At 39.8% G+C, this 27,719-nt stretch overlaps 1 protein-coding gene and 1 long non-coding RNA gene across 2 annotated transcripts in view; one reads left to right on the top strand and one right to left on the bottom strand.

Annotated features, from left to right (window-relative positions):
- The window catches only part of LOC132413061 (uncharacterized), a 39,347-nt gene extending 34,071 nt beyond the window's left edge, over nt 1–5,276 (bottom strand). The window contains exon 1 of the long non-coding RNA XR_009516589.1: nt 5,124–5,276. This is a non-coding gene — a long non-coding RNA (uncharacterized lncRNA). The remainder of the gene's footprint in view (nt 1–5,123) is intronic.
- The window catches only part of KCNB2 (potassium voltage-gated channel subfamily B member 2), a 398,856-nt gene that overhangs the window by 285,137 nt on the left and 86,000 nt on the right, over nt 1–27,719 (top strand). The gene's annotated exons all lie outside the window — the stretch shown is intronic.

Below are 27,719 nucleotides of genomic sequence, written 5' to 3' on the forward strand. Positions count from 1 at the left end.
TTCTGACTTACTTCACTCTGTATGACAGACTCTAGGTCCACCCACCTCACTACAAATAACTCAATTTCGTTTCTTTTTATGCCTGAGTAATATTCCATTGTATATATGTGCCTCATCTTCTTTATCCACTCATCTGTCACTGGACACTTAGGTTGCTTCCATGTCCTGGCTATTGTAAATAGAGCTGCAATGAACCTTGCGGTACATGACTCCTTATGGGGTTCTCAGGGTATATGCCCAGTAGTGGGATTGCTGGGTCATATGGTAATTCTATTTTTATTTTTTTAAGGAACCTCCATACTGTTCTCCAGAGTGGCTGTATCAATTTACATTCCCATCAACGGTGCAAGAGGGTTCCCTTTTCTCCACACCCTCTCCAGCATTTGTTGTTTGTAGATTTTTTGATGATGGCCGTTCTGACTGGTGTGAGGTGATACGTCATACATATCACTATTGTAAGGACAAAGTAATAGGAACTGACACAGTGCTGAGCCAGGTGGGTGGGAAAATCTTTTAGGTAATTATGATGTAAGTTTTTCAATTAATTGATATTGAGTGAATATATTTTATGATGATATTTTAGAAATGCTTTATCTTCTAAATCTGATGCTAATCTTTAGGCTGTACATTTCCCTTCAGTAGCCTAACATAAAATTCTTCCTCTTCTGTCCCTCCTGATACACTCCTTGGTACACCTACCATGTACCAAGAGACACTGTGTTTGTTCAGTGTCTTTGCTCTCATTCATCACATTTGATTAATCAAATCTTTCCAGTCCTTTTATTCACAGCTCCTCTCCTCTCCATCTTATCTTCTAGTGTAGACCCTCCCAACCTGACACCTAAACAACTGCAGGTTCGAATCCAGGCTCCACTACTTACCAGCAGTGTGAAACCCTTCTTATGGGTCTCAGATTCCCCAGTGATAGAATGGAGAGTAAAACCCAGGACAGAGAAAGTAAAACTCACCCTGGTAACAATCAGGCTGCGATAACAGACAAAGTCAGAGACGAAGTCAACACAAAACAATGATTCTTCCAAGGTCAGCCACCAGATGTCTTACCACTTTCTTTTTGAATGGTTACTGCTTTCTTTTTTTATTTTTATTTTTTGCGGTATGCGGGCCTCTCACTGTTGTGGCCTCTCCCGTTGCGGAGCACAGGCTCCAGACGCGCAGGCTCAGCGGCCATGGCTCACGGGCCCAGCCGCTCCAAGGCATGTGGGATCCTCCCGGACCGGGACACAAACCCGTGTTCCCTGCATCGGCAGGCGGACTCTCAACCACTGCGCCACCAGGGAAGCCCTGCTCTTCTTTTTATCATCATCATCATCATCATCATCATTATCATCATAGCACCCGTTTCACTGAGGTCTGCCACCAATCACTTCCCTCGCAAGTCACCCTGCATGGGGCTTCAAATTACTGTCATCTATTTATACTGTTATTTGAATTTTTCAGTGGTTCTCCATTGCTATCAAATAAAGTCCAAACTCAGTCTCATATCCAACCCCTGCTATATTGACACCAATGACCTGTGTCTTCTACCAAAAAGCTTCTACTCCACCTGGCTGGTTTTTTCTCCTGGTTCCCAAAGCAGCGCTTACATGTGGCCTGTGCTCTTCTACTCAAGACAGATTCCCATCTTGTAATGGCCCTCTGACTTCCTTTCCAACTCTCCAAATACTGCCCATCTTTTTTCATCCTACTGCAAAGCCCTCCTCCCCCAGAAGGTATCCTCCTTAAGCTCTCACCCCCTCTTATCCAGACAAAGCCTTGTTTATTTCATTCAACTTGCATAAAATCATATACTTCTTTGTATGGTTACTTTTCTCACAAATACATTTCTATCAGTTTGTAAGCTCTCAGCAAATACTGGATCATATCTCTCTTTTTATTACAAATAATTTTTGTCATAAGTAAATGATATCTTTTGAATAAACAGCTTCACAAATCAACTCTGCCGTTTCCCTAAGAAGTATATTTATTCCATGAACTCCTTTCCAACTGATTTACACAGTGAATTTCTCTAAATATGTGGGATTTCCAGGGTAGGCTCCTCAAACATGTTCAAGGTGGGATTTTCCATTCCAGACTTCAAAAAAAGGCATAATTTGCACATAATTACATTGCCTTTATCTGTCTCTCTGTTGCAAAATTGCATCTAGAAATGCTTACCTGTATCTGAGCTATGACTTTTTTTGCTCTGTGGTAGTTTGAACTTTTCAGTTCTCTTACTTTGTGAAATAGCATCATAGTGAATTTCTAATTATTTATACCTCTAATTCTGCCCCTCGAATTAAAGTAATACTATTTTCTTTACCTCTTGAAGTTTTCTAAACTGTTCAACTTATCCTCTCTAAATTTATTACCCCACTTTTGATTCCCTCTGTCAGATCAGTTTATAATCATCTTCCATTTCACTCATTCTGACTTATTCAGACAGAACCATCCTATTTTGCTAAAGTTCATTGGTTTTGCTAGTTTCTTCTCAACATGATCTCCTTCCTTTGAGAAGCTCTTGCTACAAAGTCCAGGGCATGTTTCTATTCTTATTCATCCTTTTCATACAAGCCAAATATATTTTTTTCTAATATCCTTGAAAAGAACTGTCACCTACTAAGGTTTTATTATAGTATTCCTTAGCATGTTCTAGCATTCTTTTCTTAGAGATTTAAATACCCCTACCCACTGAATCAGGATTATATTTTCTTCCTCAAATTTCATCTCTCAAAAGACAATATTCTCTAACAGACCAAACAAAGAAGTTAGTGGCTTTGTCCTATTATGACTTGCCTTTAACCATGAATATTCACTGAACCCTCCTATTCACATTCTCATCTCAAGAACCATCATCCTGGCCCCTATGTACTCATGAGGGATGTTGTCAGGATTGTTGCGTTTGCCCGTGAAGCCTCCTGATCTACTCTTAAAAAGTATTAAATAAATGTGTAGTAGTTATTATTAATATGACTAATGACTAGTCCTGTTACTACTCTGTTCGTATTCTAACACAGGACTGAAGAAGACCCGTACAACACTGGGAGGGGGTGGGGAGACAACAAATTGAGGTGCAAAGACCTAAGTTCAAATCCTGGCTCCAACCCCTTATAGCCAGATGACCTTGGATGACACTAAGCCGCTCTGAACCTCAGTTTCTACTGTAGATAATAGCAACTATTTAATGCAGCTGTTGACGTTTTACACGAAAGTGAAATACCAGAATTTATTAAAGAATTTGAAGCTAATGATCTCATCCCAAGAAGTTTCTACACTCCACTAAACTGATTCCTCAGTACACACACACACACACACACACACACACACACACACACACACACCCTGAGCCCCACAGTGTACAGAATTGGGAAAACTAGACAACGATTAATAAAATGTAGTCCCATTAAATTCACCTTCTATAAGCAGTCATTGATCCTTCTTTACAACAAAAGTGAAAGGAAGAAAAAGCGAGAGAGAGAGAGAGAGAGAGACAGAGAAAGGAAACCACGCAGTCATCCTTTCCTCTTGCTTCTTCCTTAGCCCCTCCCCCCGTCCAATCAATTGCCAAGTCCAGTGACTAAGGTGGTTTTCACCACCTAAATATATCTCACACTCACCCCCTTTCCTGCATCTTCGTCCCACTCCCCCCACCAACATCTCATCCTAGGCTACCGCCAGCCTGCCAACACCATTTTTGCCCCTCTCCAATCTATTTGCTAATCTGATCATGTCACCATCCTCCTTGAAACTGTCTGGTGACTTCTAGGTCACTGTAAAGGGCCATTCTTCAGGGAATAGCAGTGTGTACCTGTAGCTGCTGCCCTTTCTCAGTTAACAAGACTGATACTTTGGCCTTGCCGGCACTTGTCATACCCTGTACTGTTTGCTGGTTAGTTGTGCATTTGTCTTATGTTCCCTCTTTGCTGGTAAGTTCCTTGGTGGGGAGGCCCAGTGCCACACACATGCCAAGTGCGTGGTATCTGTGTGTTGAATGATGTGACAATCTAGTTGCAAAGACAAGCCACAGAGCTGAAAGAGTAGAGAACAAGTCTGAGGCAATATCTTCAGATTCTGTGCTATCGGCAGTGTACTTAAGTGTTATGTGAGGCCTTCTTATCTTGTTTGGAAAGAAGCAAGTGCGGTCAGATGTCTTGCTTACTTCCCTCCACCTCTACCATCCTAGTCCAAGCACCACCATTTATCATTTGGACAATTCAATCTCTCTTACTACCCTACCGTCTACCTTCTACCCAGTTCAATCTTCAGTAACAGCCACAGTGATATTTTTGAGTGACTATAAATCAGATTATGTCACTTCAATGTTTGAAACTTTTGAATGATTTTCTATCAAACTTAGAATAAAATCCTAGCTTAGTATATGGTCCTCTGGATTCAGACACCTTCTTCGTTCTCTGACCTCTAGCTCTTCTGTGTGACTGGGATGGTCTTTGCCAGGATCCTCCCAAGACCTAGATCCTTCATGTCATTCACAGCTCAGTTTAAATGCTACCACCACATCACCCAAAGCTGTGGGATATTTATTTACGTGGAATGGTCTGTCTCCCACTGTGTCCCTCACCAGCTCACTGGAGTATGGTACCCTATCCATCTAGTCCACCACTGATCTCCCAGAGCCTAGACCAGTACCTGGCTCCCAAAAAAATGCAGGTGGGGAGGTTGGGATTAAGGTATACACACTACTAGATATAAAATAGATAATCAATAAGGACCTACTGTATAGCATAGGGAACTCTACTCAATACCCTGTAATAACCTCTATGGAAAAAGAATCCGAAAAAGAATAAATATATGTATATGTATGACTACATCACTGCTGTACACCTGAAACTAACGCAGTATTGTAAATCAACTATACTCCAATATTAAGTAAAAATTTTAAAAGCAGGTGCGGGATATTTGTTCACTTCCCAAGCACTCCCTCATATCCGAAGCCAGTCATTTTGCAAATCCTTCATCTCCGCTTTCACGAACATGCTCTCTCCCTCATAAGGCATCTCTGTAACTTAGGAACCTCTCTAATACCCTCTGTTTGCTCAACATTTATGATCCAGCAGATAGCCCGAAAGAGAAAGCCACCATGAGTCATGCTGTGCAATTTCGAGTACCTTGGGAGAGGTGACATTTTTCACAGTGTCAGCTGCAGTACTTTCCAAGTGCTTCCCTGTTGCCATGGAAAAGGCTTTATGAAGCAAATCCAGCCAAAGAGAAGCAGGTTCTCCACGGCTCCTGAAGTCTGTGCACAGACACCATCCCCCAGACGGGCCCAGCAAAGGACTTGCTCGTGGCAGGGCCCCAGTCAAGGCTGATCTGAGTTAAATGGACTTGGGACTTTGATGCCTATCGTACACACTCTGCTTCCAAGTCCCTGTCAAATGCCAGTTTCCAGGTTTGCAGATAAAAGTTTCATGATAATCTTTGCTGGAACCTAAATTCTCTAAAGGCCAACACCTGTCATTTTTTTCCTACACATAATAATCCTTATAGCTCACATTTATTCAGCACTTGCTTTCATTGTCTCACTTAATGCTAAAAACCATCAAGGTGGCAGATACTATAATTAGTTCCATTTTACCAAGTAAGAAATCGAGCCTCAAAGAAACTAAGTAAATGATCACAGGTGACACAGAGAACACACACATAAGAGCAGACCTCAACCCAGATGCTGCCCTGGGGACCACTGGCTTCACTTTCCCCTCTAGGGGGGTTTCCAAGAAGCCTGCATGGGTCCTTCAAGGACTGTGCAGGAGCCCCCGTCTTGTAGCTGGCAGTGGTTGATGATCAAAAGGCAGCTATATTTTTGTCTCCTGCTGTCCCTTTGAACTCTATGCACTGTGAGTAATATTCCTCTTCTCCACAGACCCCATAATTTTTCTGCTCACTCAGAGGTAGCCACTTCATGTGGCTGTCTTCATTGAGACATGAGAGAGTAGGGTCTAAGGTACTAGTTGGCACTCAGAAGTTGCTTGAATCTGCTCTCTGGGCTTAGCTTGCTTTCAGCCACCTTGGCCCCGCCCCTTTCCTGTGTCCACTCCCCACCGGTCAAGGAGAGAGACAAGGGAATAAGACAGTTCTTACTTGAACTAGCACCCCTGAAAGCCGGCTCCATGCTTCCTGGCCTGGCAGGTGTTTAAAAGCTGACTCTCTCGCACCTCTGTGTCCGTGACTCTCTGGAGGACCCCTGCTGGATTCTCCTGCCCTATTCCCTGGCCCTCCCACCCCGGCCCGCTGGTCACTCCCTAGGCTCAGCCATCACCCTGTGTAGTGCCTGAAGACCATCGCTGCTGGGGTCCTCCTGCCCCTGAGACAGGACTGGTGGGTGGTATCTAAGAAAATCCAGCAGCCCTCTCTCCTGCTTGGACCACAGGCTCACTCATGTCCCTTGTCCCCCAAACTCTGCAAGTACTCATCTCAAAGCAGCAGTTTTATGGTCCTGAGACCAAAGCAGTGAGTCTTCTCTGGATATGCTGGTTCATGGTGTCCTGGTTGTGGCATGTCCCACAGCTGTCCGCCCCCCACTAGACTGGCAGTGTAAGAGACTGCAGCTCCCGGGATGGGGGAAGTGGATGGGGACCCAGGGCAAGCCTGAATCTAAAGGGCCTGCCCACAGCCCCCTTTCTCTCTCTTCTACACTCTGATTTCTTTTCTTTTCTTTTTTTTTTTTCATTCTCGTAAGATACACATAACATGAAATTTGCCATTTTAACTATTTTTAGGTGTACAGGTCTATGGCCTTACGTATATTCACATTGCTGTGTAAGCATCACTGCCGTCCATCTCCAGAACTTTTCATCTTCCCCAACTCAAACTCTGTACCTGCTAAACACTGACTCCCCATTCCCACCTCCGCACAGTCCCTGGCAGCCACCGTCTGCTTCCTGTCTCTTTGAATTTAACTGTGCTAGGAACCGCATGTGAGCGCAGTCCTACGATAGTTGTCCTTTTGTGACTGACTTATTTCACTTTGCAAAATATCTTCAAGGTTTATCCATATTGTAGCATGTGTCCAAATTTCCTTTTTTTAAAGCTGAATAGTATTCCATTTCACATTTTCTTTACCCATTCATCCATCAGTAGACCTTTGGGTTGCTCCCATCTCTTGGCTATTGTGAATAATGCTTCTATGAACATGAGGGTACAAATGTCTAAGTCCCTGCTTTCACTTCCTTGGGTGTACACTCAGAAGTGTAATTGCTGGATCATATGGTAATTCTATTTGTAATTTTTTAAGGAATCACCATACCATTTTCCACCGTGGCCGCATCATTTCACATTCCCACCAACAATGGACAGCATTTCAATTTCTCCACAATCTCCCCAACACTTGTTATTTTCTGGTTTTGTTTTTGTTTTTTTATAATAGCAACCATTATGAGTGTAAAGCAGTATCTCATTGTGGTTTTTGTGTGTGTGTGTGTGTGTGTGGTACACGGGCCTCTCACTGTTGTAGCCTCTCCCGTTGCGGAGCACAGGCTCCGGATGCGCAGGCTCAGCGGCCATGGCTCACGGGCCCAGCCGCTCTGCGGCATGTGGGATCTTCCCAGACCGGGGTACGAACCCGCGTCCCCTAGCATCGGCAGGCGGACTCTCAACCACTGCACCACCAGGGAAGCCCTCATTGTGGTTTTGATTTGCATTTCCTTAATGACTAGTGAGGTTTTCGTGTGCATGGACCATTTGTACATCTTTTTTGTAGGAATGTCTATTCAAATCCTCTACCCGTTTTTAATCAGGTTTCTGTTGTTGTTGTTGAATTGTAGAGGTTCTTTATATATTCAGCATATCAATTCCTTATCTGATATATGATTTGAAAATATTTTCTTCCGTTCCATGGACTGTCTTTTCACTCTGTTGGTGGTGTCCTTTGATACACAAAAGTTTTTAATTTTGAGGTAGTACAACTGATCTATTTTTTCTGTTGCCAAAGCTTTTGGTGTCGTATCCAAGAATTCATCCAGTGTCACAAAGCTTTTCCCCTGTTTTCTTCTATTGGTTTTATAGTTTTAGGTCTTGATCTACTTTGAGGTAATTTTTGTATATGGTGTAATGTATCTGACTCCCTTTTCAAGGTTCTGATTTGCTGTGGGTCTTAGCATCACAGATTTTTCTCTAGAAATCTCATATGCAAATTTTTCTTACACTTACTTTGTATCCAGTATTTATCACGCTGGTACTTCAGTCAAAGCTGAGTCAGGAAGAGTCTAATTCTAACAGCTGTATGATAGGAATAGCAGAAGTAGAAACTGCAAATTATCGACTCTTCCCCAGTTGGATTCCATGTAGCTCAAATCCAACTAGAGCAGAAGGTCCACACGTTGGAGTTTCCCACCCTAACAAAAGCAAAAATGGAGTAAAATTTTTGATATCTGTGAACAGTAAGGAAAGGCAAGAGGAGTATTCCACTTATAGAAGAGAAGACTGAGGGGTGATAAGAATAGTTTTCAAACATATGACAAGGGTTGCAGACAGCGGTTCCCTTACTTCACCGAGGAAAGAATAAAAGGAAATAAGTTTAAATTGTAGCATGAGGGATTATTTTAGATATATCCTGAGAATGTGTATCTAGGTTACCAAGGATGGTAAATCTCTCTGTCTTTAGAGATTTTTCTTTTTAAAGGATATAGAAGACTTAATTGGGGTGGGGGGTGAAATAAATGATTCAAAGTTTCTTCCCTGTTGAGAAATGATATTGCAGGAAAAAACCCATGTTTTGAAAGGAATCAGTTTCTTATCTCACTAGTCAGTAATTTTGAACACTAAATTAAAAGCCAGAGTGCTCTCAGCTATAACTTCCACATATGTTGCTGCCTATTCCCTTTATACAATTTCTGTGTCATTTATGATAGCTAAATGTATGCAACAGTAATAGCTACATGGAATCTTTATGTTACTTTTGCTTTTTCCTTCTCTGCTGTATTTGTTTTATATTTGAATGTTGCAAAGAAAGGATCAAACAGCATTAAATATTTCTTTGCTATTATGGTCACCTATGGGTTGCCACTGTTATGAAAGGAAACTGGCTCGAATATCTGTAACATCAGATAATTCAAGAATCAGTTTGGTTTTGGAATATAGCATCTGACTTAGCAGGGAAAGATTGACCTTTTTTTTTTTTTTTTTGCCGTACGCGAGCCTCTCACTGTTGTGGCCTCTCCCATTGCGGAGCACAGGCTCCGGATGCGCAGGCCCAGCGGCCATGGCTCACGGGCCCAGCCGCTCCGCTGCACGTGGGATCTTCCCGAACCGGGGCATGAACCCGTGTCCCTTGCATCGGCAGGCGGACTCTCAACCACTGCGCCACCAGGGAGGCCCTGACCTTCTTATGATAGGTGAAGGTAAGGGAAGCTGGTTGTTAGTAAATTTAGTTTGCATCCTTTGCTCAGGAGGAGAAGGAAGAGGAGAAAAGTAACTTGGATGTATCTTGGGAAGTCAACTGGACATGAGATTTTTTTCCATAGTTAATCCATTAAATAATCAGTGTGTGAGCTGACCTAATAACATTAGCAATCCCAGTTCTTTTTTTTTTTCCTAGTGAATTCAAGTCACTTTCAGCTAGGTTACACTTGGAATGTTTACCTTCCCACTGAGTTATTATTACTTCCTTACTAATGCAGAAAGTGAACCTCTCAGATGTTGCAGTTATAGTTGGCTTTTCCCCTGAAGCTCATCTCTGGCTCTAACCTCTGCTTGCCTGTCTGGCCTCATCTCATCCCATTTCCCACCCTGTCTCAGCCCCACCCTCTTTTCCAGAAGTAAGTCCTTTACGCCAGCCACGTTGCACTATGTATCTCCTTCGTGCCTTCTCAGATGGCCATTCCTGGCCTGAACATGTAGTGATTGTACCCTTCAAGACTCTCCCAAGCCTTCCTGCTTCTCACACTTAACCCAGGCTGAGTGGCATTTTTTTCACAGTACCCAGGGTTTCCCCCATCACGGAACTCTATACTTGTAGCTGTCCATGTACGTGTCACTCCGAACATTATCTCCACTCTCTCTGAGCTGCTCAGTGGAAGGGCTGTGACATGAAACCCTTGCATCTGGCATATAAATGTGTGCAGTGATTAAATGAATAAATTATTATCCCAATAGTAACTAGCAATTCATTTAAACAAGTACTGATAGCTGTTGGATTCGTGGGGCCCAGGGGGTTGTTTTGGTTTTGGTTTGGGCTACACCATGTGCCATGTGGGATCTTAGTTCCCTGACCAGGAATGGAACCCGCGTCCCCTGCATTGGAAGCACAGAGTCTTAACCACTGGACCACCAGGGAAGTTCCGGATTTTTGTTTTACTTCAGGAAACCAGATCTACCCTTGAAAATACAGCGTAAAGATTGTTTAAACCTATATACTCGGCCATGATGAAAACTTCTAACCAAACATTTCCTTAGCCATGACCTTAAAAGAAATGAGTAAATTAAGGACAAATGAGAAAAACACCTCTCTCAGTTGCTACACCAGCACCCAAGAGTTGTAAAGAGATCCTAACCGCCAACTTTTTATTCATTCACTTAATCATTCAGCAAACATTTGTGAATGCCTCCTTGACATTTATAAATAGGTTATGTTTCCAAATGCTGGAGGTACAAGTCTCAGAAAGGCCTCATTTCTTCCCTAGGAAAGTTCACTTTATGTTCTGTGCATTCAAATTCCAATGAATATTATTCTTTCTTCAACAAAATATCGTTTTAATTGCAACCACATAGAAAAAGAAAAAGGTGGACATGAGGAGTATAGTATGACATATGTGAGGGGAGAACAAGGTCAAAAAACACAGGTTCATTTCTAACCAATTTTCTCATGTGGACTCAGCTCAAATACTGATGGTTGAAAAAATATAATCAAATCGCGTTCACAACCTTAAATTATTATAGTGTCTTGTTAAATAACGCGATGTGAACATGTGGGAAAATAACCTAGTTTTTACGGTATTTCAGTGCAGTTTTCTATTTGGTCTAATATCCTGAGTGCTCGGGTTGTTACAGTAATAAGTATCCTAGAAGTACTTATGCATATTTTCATCAGTAAGAAATGGATTACTGTCCATGCTTGGAGGCCATTTATCACATGGCCCAAGCAGAGAAGTTGGAAAGAGTTCCTGGATTTTTTTCTAACGTGCATAGTTGATTAGAGCAGGTCTCCCCATCTCAGGATTTCGTTTGAGAAAGGACAGATTTGCGCCTGCAGGGTTTCAGTGTTTATCCAATCTTAAAACCCTGGACATGTTACAAAACAGCACATGGGCTTCCATCTGTTTGCTCTTTCTATGGATCTATTTTTTGGAAGGATTGAAAAGATTTATTATGCTAAAAATATATTCTATTCTATAGTTTCCAAGCCAAGCTAAGATCATAAATTTTCCAAATCCTCTAAGGATGACGATGCTATATTCACCCGTTCTTTAATACTTTAAACCTAGAAAGTCCCTAGTACTACTTAAGCAAAAGTCCCAAAGTAAAACATAAACTAGCAATAATGCTGGTGCCTTTTCTTTTCTAGCACTGAGAGAAAGCTTAACATTTTAGATAGTTTGAAAATATCCCTTATGTTTCTTATTTCTGCCTTTTTCGTATCACTATAATATTATTAAACATAAATGCATGGAGGCTGTACGTGCACACATTCATTATCTCCAGGTTGATGTTACAATTTTCTGTCTGACTGTAACCTCTGAGGTCCCTCCAGGCCTCCCATGATTCATTGTAATTTCATTTGCTTCGTCATGGCTGTGCCCAGGAAAAATTCTGCATATCTGCCCCCAAAGACTAAATTGTGTCTGTTGAAAAGTGAAGAGTCAAGTCAGTCATTTATTTTGGATAATACTGCCCAGAAGTATTCCCCACATTTTAAATATGTTGGAGGCCTGAATTATTATTACGAAGACAGTCTTACATTATTTATGTACATGGAGATGCTCACCAAATACGTTAATATTTAACCAAATTCAGTAATTATCCAGCTCTCCACATTACTTTGGAAAACCAGCCTAGACTACAGAAACGACTTCATTAGTAAACGGTGGATAGACTGGGCCCAGTTGAAATCTTCAAAATAAATAGAAATCTACTAACATTGCCAGGGTTGTGTTCTGCGCTGCAGTGTTAAAACAGCCTCTGTGTAAAGGGTATACCGAATGAATAATAATGAGAGCGAATTATTATTTGCACAGTTCTTCAAAGAAATTTGTGAAAAATGTTTTCTCCTAAATTCTCACCACAACTCTATAAGGAAAATCTTGTTTTTACCACTTCACAGATGGTGAAAGTAAGAATTAGGGAAATGAGGTGACTTGCCTCAGGTCACGTTAGTACTAAGTGATGGGTCAGAACTACAACCCAGGTTCAGTGCTTCTAAATCGCACATTCTTTCTACCACGTACAGTTCCAATATTAGCTTTTAATATACTGTTCTCTTTGGCTTTGTAAACCTTTTTCCAAGCTTTGATGATTTAAAATAAAGAAAATAAAAATAATGTATCTGTTTGAAATTTAAATGTCCAAATGATTCTTTTTATGTGACTGGCCTTTGTAACCTTTGATGTAGGTGTACATCCTTATATGAATTCTGAGAGACAAAAAGTGAGGAATCGTGTCAGGAATTCTTATTCTTTGTAGGGATAAAAGGGTAGTAGGAGGGCTTCCCTGGTGGCGCAGTGGTTGAGAGTCCGCCTGCCGATGCAGGGGACGCGGGTTCATGCCCCGGTCCGGGAAGATCCCACGTGCCGCGGAGCGGCTGGACCCGTGAGCCATGGCCGCTGAGCCTGCATGTCCGGAGCCTGTGCTCCGCAACGGGAGAGGCCACAACAATGAGAGGCCCATGTACCGCAAAAAAAAAAAAAAAAAAAAAAAGGGTAGTAGGAAAAGAAAGAGAGATGGGGAAAAAAAAAACCCTGTTGCCAAAAAACAACAACAAAAACTAGTTATTCCATAAATGGTCACCAGAAATTGCTACTGCTTGTCAACTGAGAATATCCAGTGTTCTTCAAGATTGTATCTCTTCTGCTCTTCAGTAGTTCTTCTGCTTTTAGTGTAACACACCCACTTCATCGTCGTCTTCTTGCCTTCATATGACGTACTCCCCCTCATGTTGCTGTAACAGTAGAAATTCTTAGAGCTGAAAAATGTCTTCATAGCTATTTGCCAAAAAAGAAGGGAAGGAGGAAGGGCAGGAGTCCTCATTTTCCTGTTCAGAAGGTAACCAAAAACATAGGGTATCCCCATGTGTGGAAATATGCGCACCCACAGGTGTTCATCAAGATGCATTTATCCAAAGAGAACTATGCAGGGCCATTCAAAACCCATCCTAGTGCAAATTCACTGTGGAATAAAAGGGTCCCTGGGACATTATCTACTAAATAGAACAAGGCGGCCAACGCCTTGCCCATGTAAGAACTATTTAAATTCTCGTTACTATCCATTCCACCCATTCCAGGTGTATCTTCTTCCATGTTTCATTTATTCTCCTAAATCCAGGGGCATAGTAACTTTGCATTTTAGTATCTGCTTATTATCCTTCATGGGTTATGAATTGCTTTTCAGTCCTATGTACTCGGGCAAGCATCTGGCCCGTTGGCAGGTAGGCACACATGCCTCTGTCCTCCCATGGGTCACAGCGCAGCTGAGAATCAGCACCTGGTCCCCCAGCTCATGCTTCAGACACCATTTTAATCTCACCAAGGCAACATCTTTAATGTCTTTGTGATGCTGGGTGAAGGAAAGCAATGAAAATTTGAGTGAAAGCAATGAGACTTAGGGCCTGAGAGTCTAATCTTCATTTGGAAAGGGGTGGAGATTGAGATATTCTGCAACTTAAAGTAAGATCCCTAGGCTTACCCAAGCTTTAGCTCAAATCTTGAGCCACTTAGGTTTGAATTTCAAGCAGTTTCTGTTTTGCTCTCCTTATATATCAATGCCATAAAATAAGCGTCAATTTAAAAAAGATGCTTAATCTTCTTCTGCTTTAATAACTCATCGTATTGGGAATGCTCCGTAGCCCCTTAGTAGTCATGCTGACTGAGGTACATGGCAAGTCAGATCCCCGGGTTATGAGACACTGTTGTATGGTCTTGCCCTTACATCCCCACAGCGTGAGCTGTATACTCACCAGGAGTCAAAAAGGCCTTTATCACTCACAACAGCAGCAGTAGCCAAGGCATTTTCTTGTACTTGTTCCCCTAGGCCCAGTTCTTTCATAGTGGCACAGAGAAGGCCAGGTGACACCCGGATTGCATTACAGGAGATGAACCCTAGGTTTAAGGATCCAAACTCTTTAATAATGAACGGTAAGCAAACTTACCTTTGCTTTGAAGGGACGTACTATCTTCCAAGGCTATTTGCTATCCAAGCGTCTTTGGGGAAATGGTCCAGAACAAGGGGAATTATGCTTCTGCTTATCGACGTGGAGAAACTCCAGAGACCCTTGGAGAATTGTTTCCCTAAAGCGGGTAGAGGAGAAGTTAGTAGAAGGAGAAATATTGATGATCTTAAAAGATAAATACTTAATGGTAAAGTTCTAGAAGGAGTTGGAAGAACTAGAACCAAGAACATTGAAGGAATTGTTGGTTTTAGAAAGGAGAAGAGATTGTTTCTAACTAGAATAAGAGAGAGCAAGAAAAGTATAGGTATATTAAGGGAATTCCCTGGCGGTCCAGTGGTTCGGACTCTGCGCTCTCACTGCCGAGGGCCCAGGTTCAATCCCTGGTCAGGGAACTAAGATCCCACATGCCTCACAGCGCGGCCAAAAAAAAAAAAAGAACAGGTACATTATGGTAAAAGATTAAAGAAGACAGGTGGAAAGCTGCAGGAACTTTGATCAGAATATGGTTTTCTTTGGGGGGAAGGAAGAGATGAGGACAAATGTGAAGATCTACCTGGATGGTTTGGAGGTGGGAGGAGGGGTAGGTGAGATGGAGAAGATATGGAAGTTTCATAAGTTTTAGACAGCTACTGTGGGGCATGTGACATGCTGTCAACAAAGGATGGATAAAGGGAAGTAGTGAGGGTCCAGCTGCAGAGAAATAGATTGTGTCACCCCTTCGTGGGGCAGATGAGAACAGTTTCTGTCTTTGACCTGTATCCCTCAGCTCTATGAAAGCTGAAACAGGAGAAGCAAATGGTAGAAGCTATTTAGGGTGGGAGATAGTAGAAGGTCTAGGGGTGAGGAATTCTCAGTTACTAACAAGTTTGATTGTAGGGCTCAGAACTGAGGAGAAAAATAAAGCTAAAAGGAGGCTGATGGACCAGCCTAGGGGCGGGAGATGAGGGAAATTTATCATTAATTTAAAAATATTGTTGAAGGCAAGGAGCTGTCCAACAGAAATGTGGAAGGTTGGAAGTGTTGTGGTTGCAGAGTAAGAGTGTGAACTTTGGCAGAGGAGCTATTCTAAATGAAAAGGGGACTTGGGAGTGGCTTGTTGAAGTGGAGCTCAGATGAAACCCTCTGGGGAGGACGTTAAGGAACTGTGCAGTCAGGAGGAGAATCGATCAACTGAGTTAAAATAAAGGCAGTGAAAGACTGTGTAGACAGCAAAGGGATCCACCGCCTCTTCCCCTGCCCCTGAAGTTTGTATCTTTTCTTAGACTTTCACTTGGCCCTTGTATTCTGTCACATCAGCACATGTGGTTTTGCCCAAGGGGTCTCAAGAATACACTTGATAGAGATCAGATACTTTTTTTACACAAAAGCATTTTTCTCCCCACTGGGTTATTTGTTGTTGCGTTTTAGGGGTTCTTTTTTGGGGGGAGGGTGGTATTCTTTTTCTTTAACTGAAGTATAGTTGCTGTACCATATTATATAAGGTACAGGTATACAATAGAATGGTTCACAATTTTTAAAGGTTATACTCCATTTATAGTTATTATAAAAATTGGCTATATTCCTCATGCTGTACAATATATTCTTGTAGCTTATTTTATACCTAATAGTTTGTACCTCTTACTTCTCTACTCCTATATTGCTCCTCCCCCTTTCCCTCTCCCCTCTGGTAACCACTATTTTGTTCTCTGTATCTGTGGGTCTGCTTCTTATTTATTATATTCACTAGTTTGTTGTATTTTTTAGATTCAACATATAAGTGATATCATACAGTATTTATCTTTCTCTGCTTACTTCACTTAGTAGAATGCCCTCCAAGTCCATTCATGTTGCTTCAAATGGCAAACTTCCAGTCTTTTTTATGGCTGAGTAGTATTCCATTGTATGTATACACCACATCTTCTTTATCCATTCATCTGTTTATGGACACTTAGGTTGCTCCCATATCTTGGCAATTGTAAATAATGCTGCTATGAACATTGGGGTGCGTGCACTGGGTTTTTTAAGTAATACTTAACTGAGAAGACATACTTGTGGCTTTGTGAGGCATTCAATTTTCTATATAAACTAGTTATTTCTAATTATCTATCTGCGTATCTGTGTGAGACATCTTTTAACCCATCCAGAATCATGTATGTTAAATTATTTAACTTTGCATCTCTAAGTGGCAAAAATATCTCATGATAATGATAAGGAAATATTGGGAGAAGAGACATCCCATCCTGCAGATTACGTACTATGAGATGGCTCTAGAATTTTGATTGGAGAAATGTTTGGAAAAACATTGCTACTGGAAAGAGAAGCAGTTCATAGGGGAAAACAGCATGTGATGAAGTAGATAGGGCACGTATTTGGATGAGACCTAAAGAGAAATGAGGACCAGCCTCGACTTGACCTCCTGAGAGACACTTTTCTGAAGGACTCATTATCAACTGATGAGAAGTCACAGCATAATTTGAAGACATCGACGTGGAGTGGAATCAAACCAAAATTCCTTTTGCTGGAAGTTCTCAGACACGGACTCCAAGCCAGTCCTGGAGCAGTCTTCCCAGGAGCTGTGACTTTCCTGAGGCATCTTCAGTCCACTCTTTGGCCAGGAAGAGTAGAGTGAGCTGGGTATCCAGAATACGGGTGGATATGAAGGATGGACCCAACCTAGTCAGGCCTTACTATAAAAGCAATGAGGTGAGGTGCCCCAGGGATATTCCAGGGAAATAATGACTATGACTATTGTGGAAAAAAATTAATCACCATCTTTGAATATAATTTAGGGAGTCAGAAATATATGTAGCATCACCTTCTTGTTTCTGTCACTCTGCATTGAGCCCTGCAGACAGAGCAAGTGATTCCTCCAAATCGTGCAAGTGCTGAATAGAAAATTGGCAGGACAGAGCGGGTCGTGCTAGTCTTCAAGTGACTGTTCCTCTAGTGAGGCTCATCCCTCATGTTCCAAGAACAATTTTACATTTGAAGAGTAGCTCAGAGGTCCTGCGTCACTGGGGGGAAAGATTAAGTGAATGAAGTATGCGTACAGGGCAGAGGCTATCCAAGCAAATGCTAACCAGAGCCACTTTGTTCAAAGTATTTCAGATCATAAACACGCTACTAAGACTTCACATTAATGCTGAGTGCAATGGGGTTTTCAAATGTTTTAATTGAGAAATAAGATATTTTATTCTAGGAAGAAATAATACACCTCACCATCCTCAAGATTCAACTAAACCCAGGTATGGTTTCATGGGTTGTGGTAGCTTTGCCTTGTCAGGAAGGAGAAAGCAATAGAAAAAAACAATGGGAAAAGGCTAGGCATAAACTCCAAGATGCTGAAAGAAAGATGAACGGTGCCCACGGCAGAGAGTTCTGAGAATCGTCTTTTCTTTATTACAACTCTGGCAGGATAATCTATAAACTAATAGCCTCTGTCTTTGACGGTTGGCATTGAGAGTTATGAGAACTAGACTTGATGGTACTTAGAGTACTTCAGAATAAACACCTGCACTTGTTCTGAAGTTTTCCATGCAAAGAGTTCCCAGATGTGTGACTTCCAAGGGCCCTGGAGGTGTAAGCAAGCTACAAAGTACAGATCACAACTAGGAAGTACAAATCACACATGGCCCAAGTAGAAATTTCACAAGTACCAGATTAAGGAGGTTGGTATAGTCAGCCAAACTGGATAAATCAGATGAAGAACTACCCCCTGCCCTGACCTTTGCAAATTCATTTCTAGAAAATATTCCTTTATTCACACACTCATTTACTCCTTCAGCAATCTAGTTACTATATTCCAAAGACAGTATGCAAAGTATAAACATAAACAGAGCTCCGTGTACAAGGATCCGTGTTTGGCTTTCCCAGGGTATGTCAGCCTTGGGCTGGCTGCCTTTTCCTTTGGCTCTTCATAACAATTCATATTTAATATCCTTTATTAATTTGGAGTATAGCAGCAAAATTCTCAATCGCGATATTCTGCTCCAAGAATACTCTAGATTTTAAGTTAAAACGTCAACACCAGATCTATTCCACTTCCATTCTCCTGCCATTGTTTGTCTTCTCTTGAATTTGCCAAGTGTCTGTGAAAGAGGTAACAGAAACTAGTGTTCAGAAAAATTCGCCATAGGGATATTATTCAAAATTGTCACATTGCAATTATAATTTTGCTTTTTTAAAAAAAAAACTGGGTACAGTTTACAAAGTAAATTTATTTTAAAACAAGCCCATTTTCACTTATAATAAGTGCAATAACAATGACAGTGAAAAAGCTGGATGTTTCTTAGGAAAAAAATTCAAAAATGGAGGTATTTTGCAAGAGCAATGGCACACCTGTTACCGTGGCCCTGCAGCAGACAGATGCTTGTCGCAAGTGGTAGTGTCAACATAAGTTAACTCTTTCTTCTGGGAATTTTCATTGCTTGCTAGAAATTTTACAAGCTAGGGTGTCCTTTTCACAAATAGCTACCCTATGCCAAGGAATCTGAAAGCTACTCTGTTGCCCGTTTATCACCTTTTTCTACTTTCACTGCCCAAAACATTATCAACTGCTCTCTCCCTCTGTACTTCATATTCAAGGTGGACCTCAATAAAATATCCACTGTAGGCACTACCATTCAAGGTTGGAACATGGTGGCTTTTAACTCTGTGAAAAGGAGTTTGAGCCCAGCTTTATCCGTTCGATGTATTTAGAATCGTACATACGTGGTACTCTTGGAACCAGAGAGATCTTTACTGTTAAGTGGCCTCCGGGCTGCATCTCTCGAGAACACCACCCTATAGCTGCCCTTTCCTCACCATCAAAAGAGCCTCCTGAGGTGTACGGGTCTTTCTCAGAGCAGCCACATCCTTTATGTTACCTGGTGCTTCTGGGCAACTAGCCCCCCCAGAGGTACCTCCTTCCACTAGGGGTTCTTGTTCCTCTGCTCACTGACTGAAGAACCATGATTTTTAGACAATGAAAGACTTTAAAGTTTAAAATGTATTATCTCGCTAGCTAGTTAATAAAATGTTGTTGAGCTAATTAAGAGCATAGCAAGATCTACTAATCCCATAGCAGTTAATCCCATAGCAATCCCACAGTAAGGGGAAATGTTATAGACCTTGAGAAACAAATACTTTCAGGCACTTGAAAACATTTGCTCTGCTAAGTTCAAAGCTTTTTTTTTTTTTCAATGTATTTATGAAGGAAGTAATGTACCAAGAACCAACCAAGACTATAAAATGTTTTATTAGCAAAGTCTGGGTCTGGATTAACATTTAAACAACACAGCTGTATTTCTTTAGAATTATTTATGGGTTTTGATTTATACATCATACTGGTTTTCCCTCTTTAAATTATATTAATTAGGTTTTATGGCATTAATGTTATCTTGAGGAAATATACTCTTTCAGCATATGAGTTAATACAAGTTAATGAGTATTAACTAATTACTTCAGAGTAAATGTTGTAGGTATTATTGCTATTTATAGTATGGTAATTTCACCCTAAAATTTCTGGATCTAAATTGTAATATATATTATAAGTCTACGTAGACAGTAAAGTGGATAATAGTATATAAAATGAATAAAATTTCATACATAATTTTTCATAATTTCATCATTTTTCTAAGATTTTAGTCAAAGAAAAAAATCCTTGATTCATATGAAAGTTCCAAATTTTTGAAGCCAACATGAATTTGGGATGTTGAATAAACAAGACAATTCTCCCCCAAACTTTATTATTTTTTTTGCTTAAAAGATTGTGATTTTTTAAAAATTTTTTTTGCTTAAAAGATTGTGATTTTTTTAAAATTTTCTAAGTAATTTTCTAAGTAATCAAACTTATTTTCAGCATTAGCCTAAAATTTTTTTAATTTTTATTAAAAAAGTAACCTAACATTATAAACTATTCAAGACAACAAATTTAAACAAAATATTTTTTACATATATTTATCTGTTTTCGCATATATAAAAAAACATATTTATGTATAATCTATTATATATTATGTAATATATAAAACAATGTAATATAAATATATAACTATAATTTGTATATTTATAGATGTAATTTTATATATAAAAATATATTGGGGCTTCCCTGGTGGCGCAGTGGTTGAGAGTCTGCCGGCCGATGCAGGGAACACGGGTTCGTGCCCCGGTCTGGGAAGATCCCACATGCCGCGGAGCGGCTGGGCCCGTGAGCTATGGCCGCTGAGCCTGCGCATCCGGAGCCTGTGCTCCGCAACGGGAGAGGCCACAGCAGTGAGAGGGGCCCGCGTACCACACACACACACACACACACACACACACACACACACACACACACACACACACACACACACACACACACACACACACACACACACACACACACACACACACACACACACACACACTATATATATATATAGTGTATATGCTATATATTTATATGTATAAAACAATATTATCTAGATAATAATAGTAAAAAATGACCTTTTACAATAAAATGCTCATCATCCAGATACAATTATTTTCCATTTTGCATAATTCCACATACTCTTCTTATTACTTATATATTTCCTAGGTGAATCATGATTTACATAATATTTTTATTCTATCTTCTCTAGATTTATACTAAATATTTTCCATATTTATACATAGTCATTTCATTTTTTAAATTAAATGATTTAATATCATCTAAATGGCAGAAAACAGGTTTACAAGAGTTGTCTCTCCTGTTTTTTAGAAAATCTCAGATTCCACCTCCATTCAACAAACATCTTCTGAACACCAACTGTGTGCCTTGCTATGTAATTTGTGAGGCATTACTCTAGAAAAGTGAATAAGACACCATCTATGCCTTTGAGGAAATTATAACCTAATAAGGAAAAGGCAAAAACATACCCCCAAAATGTCCAATAATTCCTACAGGTGCTATTTAATAAAATGTTCATATTATTTTGTCCAGAGAAGGCTAGGAAAGGTAAGAAGTGATCCTTGAGCTGAGTTTGGAAAGGCTCCAGCATTAAAATTTGAAATGTTTTCATGATCTGGATTAGAATTCCCCTCCAGAAACAACATGAAAATCAGCTCTCTCGGGAAGAGATTGGAGTTAGAAGCAACCTTCAATGTTCTCTTGCGATGGCCACGCACTCCCCATGCCTCCTCCCCCTCACCCCGCCCCCCGCCCTGCGCCCTTTACAACACTGCCCCCAAGTGGCCTTTCAGCCTCCGCTTGAACATGGGACCTCCCAGGATGCCAACGTTGCAGGCATCTTTCAGCCTCATGGCTAGGATTGTGCGGTGCTTCTGCAAACAAGTTGCTTTACAGTTTCCAGCCCTTGATTGCTATTTTAACTGTTTAGTTTCTTAGTTATATATTAACACGTTCATAAACTCAGTATTCTTGCATCAAGATTCTGTATTTCTTTTTGCATTTATACAACCAATGAAGGGTGGGAGATCACTTTAAATATGTAAAATATGACATTTTGATTTCATTTGATAGAATCATTGATGCTACCAACCTAGGAGTCCCTGGTTTTCTCAGAAGTCACTAGGATTTCCCTATGCTCAAACTGAAGAAAATGCAGAATAAAAGTGATCGTCCAAATAGGGCAAAGCACAAAACAACAAACAACATGTTTGCCGCAGTAGCCTTGGATATTCCAGACAAATAGTTGGTTGAGGGCATCAGTGGATGAATGTTTTCCCCGTGAAGCCCAGCCAGTCCTCTCAATTCTCAATTACAGTACATACTTCAGAGCAGTGCTTTTCCTCTCAATTACAGTACATACTTCAGAGCAGTGCTTTTCAAACTCCGTGCTGAAGGACCAGTTTCTAATATTTTTCTTCTCTCCTTTCTTTGTAGTTTCCAATTTGTTATGGACCAATACTTTTGTAAAAATAAATGAATAATTAATTAAAAATAAATTAGGATAAAGATCATGCTCTTGGCTGTTGTGGCAGTGTCAAATTGCTGTAAAAAAATTCTAAATGCTTACTCTTAATTTCTGTACTGTGCTTATCTTGTCACAGATTAGTGACAATTTGCAGATGGGCACAGGTCCACGGACCATACTTCGAGTAGCATTGCCTTAAAGGACTGATATGTGATTTACTATGTAAAGCACCTAAAACAAAGCAAGACATTACACAAAATCAGTCGAAATGATGCTACTTTCATTTACTTTCTCTAAAAGTTCGTTATTCAGATCATTTGTTAGTTGATTCATCTACCTATTCATTCAACAATTATTTGTTGAAAACTTATGAAGAGTTGGCCACTGTGTTAAATGCTGAGCATACGGTATTGAAAAAGAACCCCATTTCTACCCTCCAAGGGCTGAAAATGTTTTCACCAAAATATCCAAAAAATTTGAGATTAAGAACCTAAAATTATAAAATCATTGCACCTTTCTTATTTTTATGCCTAATGTTCTTTTTTTACTTTTCAGTATTTTCATCATCTTTGGTATTATTTAATGTACATCCATGACACACACACATGCACACACATTATTTATTTTAGGGCCCAGATAATTATGAATTATTCTTTTGCTTAGCCTCAAAAAAGAGAATTTTCCCTCACCAGTCTCATAATTCTTTACTTTATAATATGTTAATCACAATGTCTTTTGGTTTCATTGGGATTAATTCTATTAACCTGCTTTATAATTCTAAGCATGAATATTATATGACTATAAAATCCATTTTTCCTGAATACAAGCTCTCTTACTTACTCAGTGTGTCAATCATCATTTAAAATAGATTATGTAAACCAGCATTCTGCTTACTTTTTAAAATCCCCTCTGCATTGAAAATTTTTTTAGACATTTCGAGTGAGAAAGTTAAATCTCTTTATTGCTTTGGAGAAGAGCTACCCAAAAATACTTTTTAAAAACAGGAGCTCTACTATTATCCATTTTTCAATAGTTCTTCAGTAGCACAAGACATCTTTGTCTATCACCACCACAGTGCAACATGAGGCATGGGGGGCAGTCTTCCAAAAACTGAGACTTTGTGACAAATAATAAAGGCTGGAGAGGATATGGAGAAAGGGGACCCTCCTACACTGTTGGTGGAAATGTAAATTGGTGCAGCCATTATGGAAAACAGTATGGAGGTTCCTTAACAAACTAAAAATAGAGCTGCTGCATGATAACAGCAATCCCACTCCTGGGCATATATCCCAGCAAAACTAATATAATTCAAAAAGATACATGCATCCTTATGTTCATAGCAGCACTATTTACAGTAGCCAAGACATGGAAACAACCTAAATGCTAAATGTCCATCAACAGATGAATGGATAAAGAAGAAGGTGATATATATGTGTGTGTGTGTGTGTGTGTGTGTATACACACGCACACACACACACGCAATGGAATATTACTCAGCCATAAAAAAGAATGAAATAATGCCATTTGCAGCAACATGGATGGACCTAGAGATTATCATACTAAGTGAAGTAAGTCAGACAGAGAAAGACAAATATCATATGATATCACTTATATGTGGAATCTAAAGAAATGATAGAAATGAACTTATTGACAAAACAGAAATAGACTCACAGACATAGAAAACAAACTTATGGTTACCAAAAGGGAAAGGGGCGTAGGGACAAATTAGGAATTGGGGATTAACAGATATACACTACTGTATATAAAATTGATAAACAACAAGGTCCTACTGTATAGCACAGGGAACTCTACTCAATATCTTATAATAACCTATAATGGAAAAGAATCTGAAAAAGAACATATATATGTATATATATAACTGAATCACGTTGCTGTGCACCGGAAATGAACACAACATTGTAAATCAAATATACTTCAATTTTAAAAATATGTTTTTAAAGAAGAAAAGAAACCTGAGACTTGGAATCTGCAGCCTAACATCCAACAATTCTGTGTGTCCAAAATCAAATCAAATCACCGAGGTACAGTGACTTCTAGTTGTGTTCAGTATCCAGCACTTCGTCAAACAGAATCCTGTGCCTCTTGAGGACAGGGACCATACATAGTCTGTCTCTGTATCCCAACATCTAGTTCCGTTGTGACACCTAGTAGACACCAAACGTTTGTTAAGTAAATGTTAAATACAATGCTAGCAATTTTTCAGATATGGTTGTGTACCTACCTAATTTTGCTGTACATATTAAGATTGCTTTTGCCATTTAGATTTAATAAATTGCAAAAATTGCTGTTTACCCAGAGGAGCCAGCTGAGTAATTTCTGGTGCAAAACTCAGATTCTGCTTTATAGAAAAGAAATTATTTGATGGAGACTTTTATGGTATACAGTAGTCTCCACACAGTCCTATAAATCTCAAACTCCAGTTAATGTGTGAGTGCCAGAGGAGAAATTTTAATGGAATGGCTTTATAACCCTGTATGAACGAGATGCAGAAAGTTCACACATGGCATGAATTGGGAGAGGCTAATTATTCAAATCACTTCTCATTTTGTGTGTGTGTGTGTGTGTGTGTGTGTGTAATTAAAATATAAAGCAGGACTTCTGTATGAGTATCAGTCTTAAAGTTTCCTTCTTTTACAGTCATTTGATCTTGTACAGTCATTTGATTGGGAATCTAGCAGTGTGGATTTGTGGCAGTGTCTAATTCTGTGTCCCATACAGCTCCTCTCATCGTTCTCCAGCATATGTCTACAATGAATAACTCTCCACTGTGACTGGCAGTACCAAACCCATGGCTCTCAGACACAGATGCTAAAGTACATCCCGTAAAAAGTTGATGATCACCAAACTTGATTATCTTACCAGAAGCTAAAACTAACGCAGCAAAGCCTATGAAACACATGAACATACAGATCCTTTCTATGGAATGAGGTAGAACATCTCCAAAAGTGAACTACAGAAAATTCCGCCTCTCCTCACTTCTACTAACATCTAAACATAGGACATTCTCAGCATTACTGCATTACATCTTCTTGTACTTAGGGACCTCCTCCTGTGTGCTTAACCCTGAGACCTGGGCATGACGGGGTTACAGGGGAGTCTAGTTAACATAGATAAGATGTACCGTCTGGAAAAATTAGTGACAGGACAATAAATTATAGTGTCCCCACTATACTATTTAGCACTTTATTACATTTTCACATTCACTTTGCATTATTCTTATAATTTGAGGTTCAAATGAATTTTGATGTTGGAGAATTTGAAACAACCTTAAATCTCTGTAAAGAATTGGACACGGATACCAGAGCTAGATCTTTCCTCTAAAAACTAAACTTGGTGTGCCTCTCAACCGAACTTCCATCACTTTCTAGTAAAGGGCACGAACCCTTCCAGAGCAGAAAGTCTGCTCCCCCCAGGGCTCCCACAGAGCATCTTTGTACTAAGGTTCCACAGCTCTGAAATGTCAGATGGCTTCACGCGAGGGAACTTTCTCTACCTGCACGGATATTGACCACTTGAAATGTGGCTCATTCGCACTGAGATGTACTGTAAGTGTAAAATACACACCAGATTTTGAAGATTTAGTGAAAAAAAGAGAATTTTAAATATCTCTTTAATAAATTTTATGTTGATTACATGTTTAAATGATAATATTTTAGAAATACTGGGTTAAATAAAATATATTATTGAAATTGATTTCACCTGTATCTTTTTAATATTTTTAACGTGACTACTACAAATTTTAAAATTATGCCTGTGGCTCACATTATATTTCAATGGGACAGTGCTGCTTTAGACAATGTAAGTTAATATGAAATTTATTCCAGATGATTTTTACTTTCTCAGAATCTCTGCATTGTTGGAATCTTGTCAGGAAAACCATGAGAAAAAGTATTAATTCTGCCAGCAAAGCTTAATGCTTACCATGCATCTTAAAATCCTACAAGTTTCTTTCTGGAATGAAAGGGACTTCCCTAGCGGTCCAGTGGTTAAGACTTCGCCTTCCAACGCAGGGGGTGCGGGTTCGATTCCTTGTCAGTGAGCTAAGATCCCACGTGCCTTGCAGCCAAAAAACCAAAGCATAAAACAGAAGCAATATTGTAACAAATTCAATAGACTTTAAAAAAAATGGTCCACATCAAAAAAAATCTTTAAAAAAACAAACAAACAAAATAACTGAATGAAGGAACCATATCTTATGTTTCTGCTGCGGTTCCCTAGAATGGCACTCAAAAATATTAACTGATTTACACTAATTAAAAAGGCTGACAGTTCTTATAGATTTAACTTAAGCAAACAGTTTTTTAAATACTTTTGAAGGAGATTTTCTTCCCAGATATGACTTTTAGAACAAATATAATCCTCTTTTCATTATCACACCATGCTTTTCGTGACCATTTCTACTACTTTTCTACTAATCAAAAAAGAGATTTATATTATTTGTCAGAATTTTACATGTTCCATTATATTTCTTGCTTTGTTTACACTCATGCTGCTATGATACAAACTACAGTTGAAATATTGCAGACCCTACAGTTCCATTACATTAATCTTAGATTTATAGCCAAACGTATTATTAAATATTTATGTGGGATGCAAAAACAATCAATAGCTATATTTTTTTTTCAATAGCCATTTTCTACAGTGGAAAATCTACCACTGAATAGGTTCAGTGTAAACATTCTCAGCACAGGATGGTGGAGATGCTCCAATAGAATTTGATGGTTAATTTCTCAGTCTTATTTCTCTATGGAAAAGTATTCTATAAATGAATTCCCAACAGTGAGCAAGTATTAACAAATTATTGAGTCACGCATGGTTTTAGAAGTTTGGTCATTTGTAATTTATAAAGTCAAGACTTCTGTTGTTATCAGGTCACTTTTTAGGTTCATAGGGATCATTTACTCCTGGGTTTCACATACATAAAATTCAGAAAATAAGTCTATGATTTAATTGCTTTCTCATTAACACAATGTAGTCAATGGCACCAAAACACTGACTGACTATTTGGCGAGTGTTTGCACTAGCATATGGTTAATACATCCACCACCTCTGCATATAGCAATAAGCTTTTTTTTTTTCTTTTGTAAAGTGAAATCATTGGTGTCTATTCAATTCTATTGAAATGAGCCCTAAATTTGGAATCAGTAGGTTTGGATCCAACATAGCAGAGTTGATACTTATTATCTGTGTTATCTCAGGCAACCCGCTTATAATAGACACTGTTTATTCCTCAACAAAAGCCCCTTTACTGGGTCGGTACACCCATGCTCAACTGCTCTGAGTGTTGGCTGCTGGCAGAGCAGAGCTGCCCCCTGTTCACAAAAGGCCAAGAGGAGCTGCCTTGCCCAAGAGTTACACATCCTGCCTCATCTCCACCAGGGCAGCCTGCACAGGGTAGAAAAGGCCACCTCCCTTCCTTAAGGTGGGACCAGTTCTATGATGCAACATACTCCAGAGCTCCCTGCGGGGTCAGGGCTGCAGCTGGTTGCCCGCTGATACCAAGTTCTCAAGTAGGTTTT

Source organism: Delphinus delphis, chromosome 17, assembly GCF_949987515.2.
Source record: "Delphinus delphis chromosome 17, mDelDel1.2, whole genome shotgun sequence".
In the NCBI taxonomy this organism is placed as follows: Eukaryota; Metazoa; Chordata; class Mammalia; order Artiodactyla; family Delphinidae; genus Delphinus; species Delphinus delphis.